This window comes from Microcaecilia unicolor, chromosome 11, assembly GCF_901765095.1.
Source record: "Microcaecilia unicolor chromosome 11, aMicUni1.1, whole genome shotgun sequence".
Lineage (NCBI taxonomy): Eukaryota > Metazoa > Chordata > Amphibia > Gymnophiona > Siphonopidae > Microcaecilia > Microcaecilia unicolor.
Window position 1 is genome coordinate 167,055,324 of NC_044041.1, and position 12,091 is coordinate 167,067,414.

The 12,091-nt window shown below is 45.6% G+C and overlaps 1 pseudogene; it reads right to left on the bottom strand.

Moving 5' to 3' along the window:
• The window catches only part of LOC115481002, a 469,054-nt pseudogene that overhangs the window by 87,706 nt on the left and 369,257 nt on the right, over positions 1–12,091 (bottom strand).

A 12,091-nucleotide genomic window follows, 5' to 3' on the forward strand; every position in this document is an offset into this window, starting at 1 on the left:
TATTCAGTGATTTAAGCAGCCAGGAGAGGCTCCTGGCCGCTTAAATTGCCTGTGCCGGGATATCCGCCGATATTCAGCAGCACTTAACAGCCGCTGAATATCAGAGCTGACCGCTAAGCTGAAAGCCAGCTATTTTGTGGTGGCCCAAGAGTGGAGTCAGCACTTATGCATTTAGGTGCCGATATTCAACACGTAGGGGACCTTTTACTAAGCCGCGTACGTGCCTAAGCGCACCCAGCGTGCACCAATTCAGAATTACCACCTGGCTACCGCGTGGCCCTTGGGGTAATTTCATTTTTGGTGAGCATCTGCTATGCGCGTCTGAAAAATATGTTTTATTTTCTGGCGAGCGCCAAGTGGCATTTGACGTGCATAGGTCATTACCGCCTGGTTACCATGTGAGACTTTACCGCTAGGTCAATGGCTGGCGGTATGGTCTCAGACCAAAATGGACGCGCGGCAATTTTCATTTTGCCGCATGTCCATTTTCAGCAAAAATTTTAAAAAGGCATTTTTTACAGGTGTGCTAAAAAATGATTCTGAGCGCACCCAAGACGCGTCTACACTACCACAGGCCATTTTTCAGCGCACCTTAGTAAAAAGACCCCTTAATTGCCTAAGCTAAGCAGCCAAATAGGACCACATAAAACACAGTTATCTTAATGAGGTGTTGCTTAAGCGATTAAGTGCTGAATACCACCCTTAACAACATAGGAGGTCTATATTCAAAGTGATTTAATCAGTCAGAAACAGCTGCTGGCTGGTCAAATCACTTGTTCAGGGCTAACAACTGGTCGGTTTCCTGTGTCTTTGGGAGGGAATCTCTGCTGGATTTGTGCGGATTTGAATTGCTTACAGAGTAAAGTGCTGGTCAACAGCATACCTACCTTATATGGCACCCAGGGCAGAGTACTTTCCCCTCCCCCCCCCCCCCGAGTTCAGTGCGGGCAGTGCATCCCCCCTGGGCAGCACCCCCATCCTCCAAGCAAGGGGAGGTGCGTGGAGCAGGTGTACGCTGTCGGTTCTGCTCAGACAGCACTTGCTGAAGGCAGGCCCCAAGAATGGCTGAAGCAGCTATTGCTGAGTAGCAGGCTGATTCAGCCAATCCCGGGACACAGCTGAAGAAGGCCCTGGGATTGGCTGAAGCAGCCTGTCTCTTGCTGAAGGTACCCACACTGCAAGAACTTAAAAGAAGAGGTGAGGAGAGGTACCAGACTGCAGTGGCAGGGGGAGGACGCTAATGCACGAGATCGAGCCCCTTAAGCATGTGAGCTGGAGAAGGGGCCCAATTGCATGTATCTTGGCATGTCTGTGATTGCTGCTGGTTGAATATCGGGTCCATAAGAGATAGCTGGCCACAAAATCTGGATATCAGTGTTGGTGCCCAGACTTGGCCTGGCACTGACTATCTGGGGATAAAACTGGCACCAGCTAAAAACATGCTCACCACTGCCAGCTAAATATCTACCCAGACGTTTAAGTACAATTTTCCCTTCAGTCACTCCTGGCTGAAACAGGCAATTCACTGACCTGTGTGCCTTAGAGGACGTGCAAATGCTGATGGGGAAATTAAAATATATATATATATATGTACTCCTGTGCTGTTCTAAGAAGAGAGCAAGAACAGAGTCTCTTGACTTTCTAGACTGAAATTTGGTTCTAGAATAGAAAGGGGAGGGAAATTAGAAAAGGGAGGGTATTTACCTATGCAGCCGGTGCCTTGTGGGTTCAGACTGAATCCTGGGCTGCAGTGACAGCGGAAGCTTCCAGGCGTATTCTCACATTGGCCATTGGTACAAGGTTGCTGGGTGCCAGAACATTCATCAATATCTGGATGAGAAAGAACCAAGATCGACATGTAAACACCATCTGAGAAGGGCAAGAAGTCCAATGGTACCCGCCCTTAGACAGTGAAGGCCAGATGCCATCAAGTTTTTGTAATTTGTATGGATCATTGTAACTTCTGCAGCAAGAATCCTGTGTGTATTTTTTTTCCTTTAGTCACAGCAGATTAATTCAGGAACTTGTAGGTTATGACTGTCTACCAGCAGGTGGAGATAGGGGACAACAAACTGTCATAAAGGATGGTGCGTATCCTGGTTAACCAGTATTTCCCATAACAAAGCAGCAGCAATAAGTAATCGAACATACATTTCTCCTTCCTCACAGAAATGAAGCAAAGAACAAGGTAATATGAACTTTAAAACAGGAACATACAGCAACAAGAGAAACAAACTAAAAGAGCAGAACACCGATGAGCAAGGCAGAGGCGTATCTGGACTTCGGGGAGGGGGGCCAGAGCCAGATGAGGGGGCACATTTTAGCCCCCCCTCCAGCGGTGCCAACCCCCCCCCCCCACCATTGCTGGACCCCCCTGCCGACAACCCTCTCCACCCCCTCCCACCGCCGTCGCCTACCTTGCTGGTGGGGGACCCCAACCCCGCCAGCCGAAGTCCTCTTCTGTTGCAGCAAAGCTTCCTTCAGTTTCAAATTCTGAGTTTGACATCCTGCACATTATATGTGCAGGACGTCAGACTCAGAACAGGAAGCTTTGCTGCAACGGAAGAGAGGACATCGGCTGAAGGGGGTTGGGGTCCCCCGCCAGCAAGATAGGTGACGGCGGGGGGGGGGGGGGGGGGGAGAGGGTAGTCGGCAGGGGGTCCAGGACCCCATGGCCCCACGCAGATACGCCCCTGGAGCAAGGGATGGAGCCTGGATTCATCTGCTGTGACTAAAGGAAAGAAAATTATCAATTTTTTCTTTCTTGTCATCAGCAGCAGAAAAAAAAAAAATCCAGGATCTTGTGGGAAGTAGCAAAGCAGTCTTCAAACAGGGCGGACACAGAGAGACCCGTGGAGAAAACCAAAGCTTCAAAGGATGCCTCTGCTTGAGCCACAATGTCCAAGCAATAATGCTTGGAAAAAGTGTGCGAAGAGGACCATGTAGCTGATCTGCAGATTTCTTTGAGAGAATAGGCCCGAGATTCAGCCCAGGACATGCAAAAAGCTCTGATTGAGTGAGCTCTGCACACATCTGAGGTTGCTTCCCAGAAAGAACAAACTGATGAAATAGTTTCTTTAATCCAGTGAGCAATAGTTGCCTTCGAAGCTGCATTGCCCTTGTTCAGATCTGCTGGTAAAACAAAAAGGTGGTCTGATCGACGAAAATCATTGGTGACCTGCAGGTACTGAACATTGGTGAACATCAAGATAAAGCAGCCGATGAAAATCCTTGCTGTACTCGTCCTCCCTAAATGATAGAGAACACAGATTGGTTCATGTGAAACGAAGAAAGGATGGAACTGAGCAAATGGTGATACCTGCCTCCAAGGAGCAAAGGAATGGATCTCTACAAGATAAAGCCTGAAGCTCTGAAATTCTGCGGGTGAGGAAATAGCTACCAGAAAGATTGATTTCAGGTAAGATTCTGAAGGATCAGGTTCACACTCCACTCTGGATAAGGTGGATGTAGGGAAGACTAATGGCGATTAAACCTTTTAAGAAATGCACAATATCAGGATGCGTGGTCAGAGAAGAATTCAGAAGCTAACTACAGTAATAGAATTTAAGCGAGACCTTTCTTAAAGCCCTCCTGCAAGAAGGTCAAAATTTGCGTGAAAAGACAAATGAAAAGGAGATATATTGCTTTCCAAGCACCACGCTTTAAACAGCCTCCATATCTGAGCATAGGCAAAAGATGTAGAATGCTTTCTTGCCTGAAGTAAAATAGTAATTACCTCCTCCGAGTAACCCTTGTCTATTAGCAGATGAATCAGATCTGCATACCGAGGTCTTCTGGGCCATTTGGGTGCTATGAGGATTACATGGCCTGGACACAGAAAAATTCTTAGAGAATGCAACCTATCATGGGCCATGAGGGAAAGACAAGAGAAGTTTCTCCCTGGACCAGGTTTGCAGAAGACCATCTATCCCTTTTGAACCGTACTCTTTGCTTCAGCTGAAGAACTGGGGCACCTTTGCGTTGTAGTGAGAAGCCATGAGATACAATACTAGAGCCCCCCCCCCCCCTTCTGTGTGATCAGACTGAAGACCTACTACTACTACTACTAGCATTTCTATAGCGCTGCCAGGGTACGCAGCGCTGTACAAGTTTAAACATGGGGAAAGACCTCTGTTGAGAGCTCCCATTCCTCTGGTTCTAGGCAGTTCCTGCTCAGGTAATCTGCTTGCACATTAGTGAAAGCAGCAATATATGCTGCTGACAGTTGGAGTTGTGATCCACCCAACAAAGCAACATCTGAGAATCTGCTGCCAATGCAGCACCGAGTGCCTCCCTGTCTGTTGATATAGGCCACAGTCGAGGTATTGTTCGAGAGAACCTGGACTGGTTTGTCCTCCAGAAGGGGTGAAAGGCCAATAGTGCTTTGTGAACTGCTCTGAGCTCCCATCAGTTGATCAGCCAAAGAGACTCCATCCTGGACCAGAGACCCCAAGAATGGTGATGAAGACAGTGATCCCCCCCCCAAGTCAGACAAGCTCACATCAGTGACTACCACTACCCATGACGGAATGGCCAGCAATGACCCCTGGAGAAGGTTGGATGTCTACAGCCACCAGAACATGCTGCTTCTTGCCTGAGGAGTCCAGAGGAGGTGAAGATTGCAATTCTGAGACATGTGGGACCAGCGCATATGCGCCCTGACCCAGGAAACGATCTAGTCATTGCTGTGGACCCCAGAACCCTATCATAGTCGCAGATCCAAAGACACAAAGATTGCAACAAACATTGAATTTGCCTCTGAAGCTTGACTCTTCTGTTCTGTGATACAGACACTCTTCCCTGAAATGTGTCAAAGTGAACCCCCCATAATCCATATATATTATTTATCCTTTTTGTACCTCTCTTGTTTAACATAATGGTTATTTTTTTAATAATTTTTAATATATTTTTATATGCATTTGTTTGGTGTAGTTTGGTTAATTTCATCTTTATTTTTATTTTCTCGTGTTTGTATATTTTAGATACATTGACTCCAGAGGCAGACATTTTATTGCTGGTTCTGTGTTGAGTCTACATGTATTTTGATATCTGTTCAATAAATTTGCCACAATCTGTGGACTATACTTGTTAATTGGTTGGCCTACATCACTTCCCTACTTTTTTTGTTTTGGCAAAATTGATCACCCAGCTTAGGAATTGCAAGAGGAAATTATCCTGGCAGTGACTTGATGGCCGTCTTGAACAGAGGATGCCCTGATCAACCAGTCCAAAAAAAAAAAATGACATAGCTAGACCAGTGGAATATAAAGAAATTTTCTCTCTTTTTTAATTATTTCAGTGCACTCCACCAAGATTTCTAATCAGCTGCAGAGATACAGAATCTCAATGGAGCATTTAAACAGTACTATGCACATTTTCCCCTACTTCTGGAGTAGCTATCTCATATTAATTCATGCACATAAGTACTTCTAGCCCTAGGACACTGTTTTGGTAATTTATCATACATACCTGTACATAGACACCATGTTTATTTAAAGGTTATAGGTTATGCCAGTACTGAATTTCAATAGCATGATCTGATTTACAACCTCTTAATTCTTTGTCTTTATTTGGTAGTCTGTCTTTATATTACCCCTTATATACAAACAGTATAACTGATCACTTTTGTCTTTTTTTTCCAATTTTGTGGGTAATACAATCAGTACATATAAAAGGGTTCTCTCCTGAATACAAATTAGTTGTTTGCAATATAACAAAAGATTTATTTTCTGCATTCCATAGTAGATGTTAACTACTTATATTTTGTCTTCGCAACATTTTTCATGCATTAGTTACAGCTAAAGTGTAATGTTTTCACATTCAGTACAGAATTAGGGTCTCTTTTTCTTTAAGAATAAACCTTAGACATTACTTTTACTTGGAGATATCTTTGCCCCATCTTGATTATACAGACATGTGCTATATTTCTTGCCTGATCTATGTGAATCTTTGTAAAGGTCAGTCAAGGATGCAGCTTTTGTCTGCCTCATTGGGATTTGTCCTTTTTTTTTTAAAGCTGATTTTTCTTACACTGGTTTCAAAACTTAACATCCACATTTTAGATTCTGATTAGTATGTTTTCATATAAGGATGAATTTTACATTAACTGTGAGATTTACTGTAAGGTTCCTGCTTATATTTTTCTGTTAAGTCTACAGGCTACATACTTTAACACTTTAAACTTTGTGATGCAGTTTTATTGTTCCCATGTGTTTGCATTCTATTCCTCCCTAATATCCCTGAGCAATCAGCTGTATTTTGCAAGTGAGATTCATCAACACAGGATTTAACACAGTTCTGCTAAACTTTTGTCTCCTGATTTACTCAATCTGTTTAGTTCATCACTCTTATGATAAATATATATATCTGTGTCACTGTACCTCAGGTAACAGATTCCAGAGAAATTACCCCACAGGAGTAATCTAGATGAATGTTTAGATTAAGAGGTCAAGGAAGAGCAGATAGGACATCAATATGTAAGAACAGCTGAACCAGTGGGTGGCGGAGCACTGCCAGAAGTGAAGGCCATGGTAAACAGGTGAGCCTTGAGCTGGGATTTAAAAGCCAAGAGGGAGGTTTCTAGTCGAAGGGCTAAAGGAATGGTGTTCCAAAGCTGAGGACCAACTTTGTTAAATATACGATTGCGTAAAGATATGAATTTGCCGACGGAAAGAGAACTTGAAGTAGATAAGCCTGAGAGAAGTGGAGGGTCTGTGAGGAATGAAAGGGGAGAAAGTATTGGGACAGGTAAAGGGGTTGACTAGAATGATAGATTTTTGCACCAAGGAAGTAGCTTATAGGAAGTTCTGAAAGAGACAGGCAGACAGTGCCTGTCACAAATGTTTGTCTCAATGAAGCAGGGGCATAGCCAGACACCCAATTTTGGGTGGGCCTGGGCCCAAGATGGTGGGCAGAAGAACTCCGTCTTGTCCCACAAGTGATTTGGTCTCTCCCTCACTCGCCTGCATGCCATATGGTCTCTCAAACATCCCCCCCATACCTTTTAAATAGCAGCTTTTCACCAGCAGAGCAGCAACGAATACACACTGCTCAAGTTGACCCCACAGCCATCCCTCTGATGCAACTTCCTGTTTCCACATAGGTGGAAGTATATCAGAGGGAAGGCTGTGGGGCTGGTTTGAGCAGTATGTTTCAGTCGCTGCTTGCTGCAGGCGAAGATCTGCTATTTACAAGGTATGCAGGAGGAACAGTTGTTGGGAGTTTTCGGCTGCTGGGGCTTGGGGATCCTTGCCATCATAGGTGTGCTGTACTGGGTGGGCCTGGCCCACCCGGGCCCACGCCACTGCAATGAAGTAATTGTGATTTGAAGTATTGAAAAAAAATATAATTTTTTAAAAAGGAATTCTCCTGGTTGAGCAGCTGCCATCACCGAGTGCAATGTCTCCATTTGGAAATGACTGACACGAAGAAATCTGTTGACTTCTTCAGTCGCGTACTGGTCAATAGGAACCAACTTTCTTTTGCACTACAAAGTAAATAGAATCACCACTCCTAGATCCTGCATGTACTGAAGGATGGAAAAATGGCCTTTTGCTTGTGCAAGGCTTTGCACGGGGTCTCCAAGAAAAAAAATCTTCAATGGGAGAAGAGAACTCTAATTTGTTAACCTTCTCTGACAATATCTAAAACCCACTGGTCAGCCGTGGTCTTGGTCCACTCTTCATAAAAAAAAAGGTCAGACACCCTTCTATTGTCGTGATTGATGAGTGGACCGGAACGCCATCATTGTGAGGAACAGGCGGCAGGGGAGGATCTGGCAGATTGGTTAGAGGCCCACTTGTCAGAGCGAAAGGGCTGCTTAGGCTGATACCTGGGTCTCTGAAAGGTAGAAGAGCGGCCAGATCTATACAACTTCAAATCCTTAATCCAAGAATGAGCTTGATTAGGCTTGAAGGAACTTCTAGGCTTGACCTCTGGAGACTTGAAGACTCAGTGTTTACCTGAGGTCAAACCTAAAGTTCCTTCAAGCCTAATCAGGCTTGTTCTCATTTTAAGGAATCAAAGTTGTGTAGACCTGGCCGCTCTTCTACCTTTCAGTCTCCCAAATCCTTGACTAATTTTTCCAAATCCTCTCCAAAAAGGAGTTTCCCTCGAAAAGGCAACTTGGTAAGATGCTGCTTAGAAGATGCATCCGCTGCCCAGTGGCAAAGCATATAGTACCTTGCTGTAGTTGCTAGGGCCATTCTTTGGTCGAAGCCCTAACCAGATCATATAAAGCATCAGTCAGATAAGCCAAGCCCATTTCCATGGCAGGGAACTCCAAAGAAAATGTGAATCTGCAACCGAGAGAGAATCCGACTGAGACAAGTCATGGCAGCATAAGAACTGCAAACTACCACTTGAAGAGATGGAGCTGAAACTGCAAAAGAAAGTTTCAGAACAGACTCCAGCTTTCCTATCCTGAACATCTTTCAGTGCTTATTCTGCCTTCCACTGGAAGGGTAGTATTCTTCATCACTGCGGCCGCTAAGGCATCCACTTTGGGTAAGCTTCTCCAGCTCATCCTGAATCACAAGGAAAGGTGAGACATAGCCTGAGCCATCCTCAGAATGGCATCTGGAGTGGAACATTGGACCAAAATTAATTCCTGTATAGCCTCATGAATTGGAAAACCCTTGGGGGGACTTTTTTGTGCTAGCTATTTTAGGATTAAGCAATACTGAAGACCTCCAGTGTTAATTGCCCATGGTACAAAATAAGTACCTGAATATATGTAAACAGCTTTGAATGTAGTTGCAAAAACCTCAGAAAGGCGGTATATCAAGTCCCATTTCCCTTTCCCTTCATTATAAAGGAGGCAATTCCTCCCTGTGAAAAACTCCAACAGCTTTAGGATCATCCGCTTCATCAGGCACAGTTCACCCTCCTCCAGATGCTCAGGCAAATAGAATGAAAAAAAGTCACTGAAACCCCACCTTCAAAGTGAAAAGAGAAGAAACAGAATCCACCTCAGTAATTTCTCTAAGCGCCTTTTCCTTGGCAGAAGAGTCTAAATACAGAGGCTGAACAGCTTGCAGAGACCCTGATGGCAGCGCTTTAATAAATAAAGCCTGATGCCACAGGAGAATGAGTTCTGTAGAAAAAAGAGTTCCTGAGAGGGAAGCTCAAGACCAGAAACAGCTGAAAAGGCTGCCCCCTGACCGGAGTCCAACAGATAGGCACTGCTCGAGAACAGAAAACAGGGAATTCACCCACAGGAGCAGAGTCACAGGAAATCTAAGATGGCTGCGGTTGCCGACAACTGAGCAGTGCTGAGGAGAGAAGCAGCTGGAGAGCGTGCCAAAGACTCACTTGAGTGGGAAACTGATGGCCTCGCTGTCATAGACATGGCCACTGATGCAAATGGAGCCAAAAAATCAAGACAGCCTGCCTTGATATTGCTGTCAAAGAAAAGAAAGTGAAACCGCGAGTTGCTCACAACTCCATAGACAATACAAATGTAAAGGGATACTCATCCAAGTGGTGCAAATATATAGATGGCCAGTTTTTCCAAGAAATTGAAGTTTACCACCTCTGACTTGTAAAAATAAACCCCCTCCAACTAAAGCCACAAGGGCAGTCCTGCACTTATCCCCTTGTTTTTAAAACTTTTTAATTTTTATGTTTTTTTAACTTCAGTCCTATGAGGAAGGAGAGGGAAGGAGCAGCAGGAAGGGTTTTTTTTTTTTTTGGGGTGGGGGGGGGGGGGGGGGGAGGATGGGACCTGGCACCACCAGGTGTATGCCTAGAATAGGCACAGAAACAGCTTGATGCCCCCAAGTTTGACTGACTAGGAAACCCAGAACAGGAGCAATAGCACGATGAGACCATGAACCTGTGAAAGACCGTCCACCACTTGGCTGAGATAGAGGCGATACTGATTAACCAGAATGCACACTGCCCTATATGATAGAGTTTGTTATCCTCTATCTTCACCTGCTGTATAATGATCATAACCCACAAGGTTCCTGGATTCATCTGCTGCTGATGCAAAGGGAAATGCCTTATGTGTGCTATTAAGCATGAGATAAGAACATCAGAATAGCCATACTGGATCAGACCAATGATCCATCTAGCCCAGTATCCTGCTTCCAACAGTAGCCAATCCAGGTCACAAGCACCTGGCACAAACCCAATTAGTAGAAACATTCCATGATACCAATCCCGGGGCAAGCAGTGGCTTCCCCCATGTCCATCTCAATAATAGACTACAGACTTTTCCTCCAGGAACTTGTCCAAACCTTTTTTAAACCCAGATATGCTAACCGCTATTACCACATCCTCTAGCAGTGAGTTCCAGAGCTTAACTATTCTTTGACTGGAAAAATATTTCCTCCTATTTGTTTTAAAAGTATTTACATGTAATTCCATCAAGTATCCCCCTGGTCTTTGTAGTTTTTGAAAGAGTAAAAAATCGACATTAGAATTTATTCATTCATCAGAGCATCTTCTATCTCTCTCTTAAGTTACCTCTCTTATCCCCCTTCCCCTACTCCCTGGAGTAGGCTCTCTTCTCACCCCTGCATCCTGGACTATCCACTCTCCTCTCCCCTGAGACAGCCCCCTTTCTGTCCTACTTCTTAGACTAAATTAACCACAAAAGTGGAGAAACTGGATCTGCTACGAGGGGAAGCACAAAAACATAGGAGTAGCAAGATCAACAGGACACTTCCAGAGAAGCCACGGAGACAAAGACTAAGTAGTAAAAATGTCCTTTAATGGTAGAAAGCACAAGCAAAACTGTGCTTTCTACTAAAGTATCCTGTATAACTACCAATCATTAGTCTTTCTAAAGGCTTGATTGGTTCAGCTCCACCCACTGCAGTATACCGTATACAGGTCAGCATTACCTGTTCATCTATCCACAATATATTATATTATGTGTTTTAAGATTTAAGCCTATATATACACGTTTACGTTTCTTTTATTCTCCATATTATTATGTTTTACTAGTAAAAGAGGCCCGTTTCCAACAGAAATGAAACGGGTGCTAGCAAGGGTTCCAGGGCCCCCTCCCTACCTCCCTCCCTCCCTCTCTCCTGCGAGTTCCAGCCCCCCTCCCCTCCGATTTCCAGGACCCCCCTCCCCTTCGAGTTATAGGCCCCTCCCCTCAAGTTCCAGGACCAGCCCTCCCCTTCCAGGCCCCTCCCTCCCGGTCGAGTTCCAGGTCCCCCTCCCCACTCTCTCTCTTCCCCTGCCCTCGAGTTCCATGCACCCACTGTCATCCAAGTTCCACAACCCCGCGCCGCCCTCCCTCTCTGTCTGTGGCCTCCCAGTGGAAGCAAGACGTGTGCGGCTGCCCTTCCCATTCTTAAGTGCCGGCTGTTCTGTAAAACTTTTACCTCGTGGTCCGCCGGCAACAGTGAAGTCGAGCAGGCACGGCACGGCGCTTCAGACTGCCTTCCCTTTCGCTTCTGTTTCAGCTCTGCCTCTGGTCCCACCCTCATTTCCTATTTGTGGAAAGGCGGAACTAGAGGCACAGGTGAAACAGAAGCGAAAGCGAAGGCAGTCTGAAGCGCCGTGCCATGCCTGCTCCACTTCGCTATTGCCGGTGGACCAGGAGGTAAAAGGTTTAAAGAACACCCGGCACTTAGCACTTACAATGGGGAGGGGCTGCCGCACCCATCCTGCTTGCACTCAGAGGCCAAAGACAGAGAGGGAGGGAGGCGAGGGCGTGGAACTCGGACGGCAGTTGAAGGAGGGAGGGAGGTAGGGGGGTATGGAACTCGGGGCGGTGGAACTCGCAGGAAAGGGGGGCCATGGAACTCCAACGGGAGTGGAAGGAGGGAGGGAGGTAGGGGGTCATGGAACTCGGGGGCCCGATTCTGTACTCACCTCCGGTGGCTGGGGCTGCTTCCTTCCCCTCTCACTTCCCATTGGTCCACCCTGTGATGTCATCCCCAGGGCGGACCAATGGGAACTGTGTTACAAACCCAGGCATCCAGACAGAGGTGCAGATTATTATATAGGATATGCTTTTATGTCCCTAGATTTTGTGTCTTCTATATACCTTTATACGTGTTTCTAGATGGCTACATATGTTCTACTGTTCAAATTAATATGTACATAATTACATATCCATACTCCACTC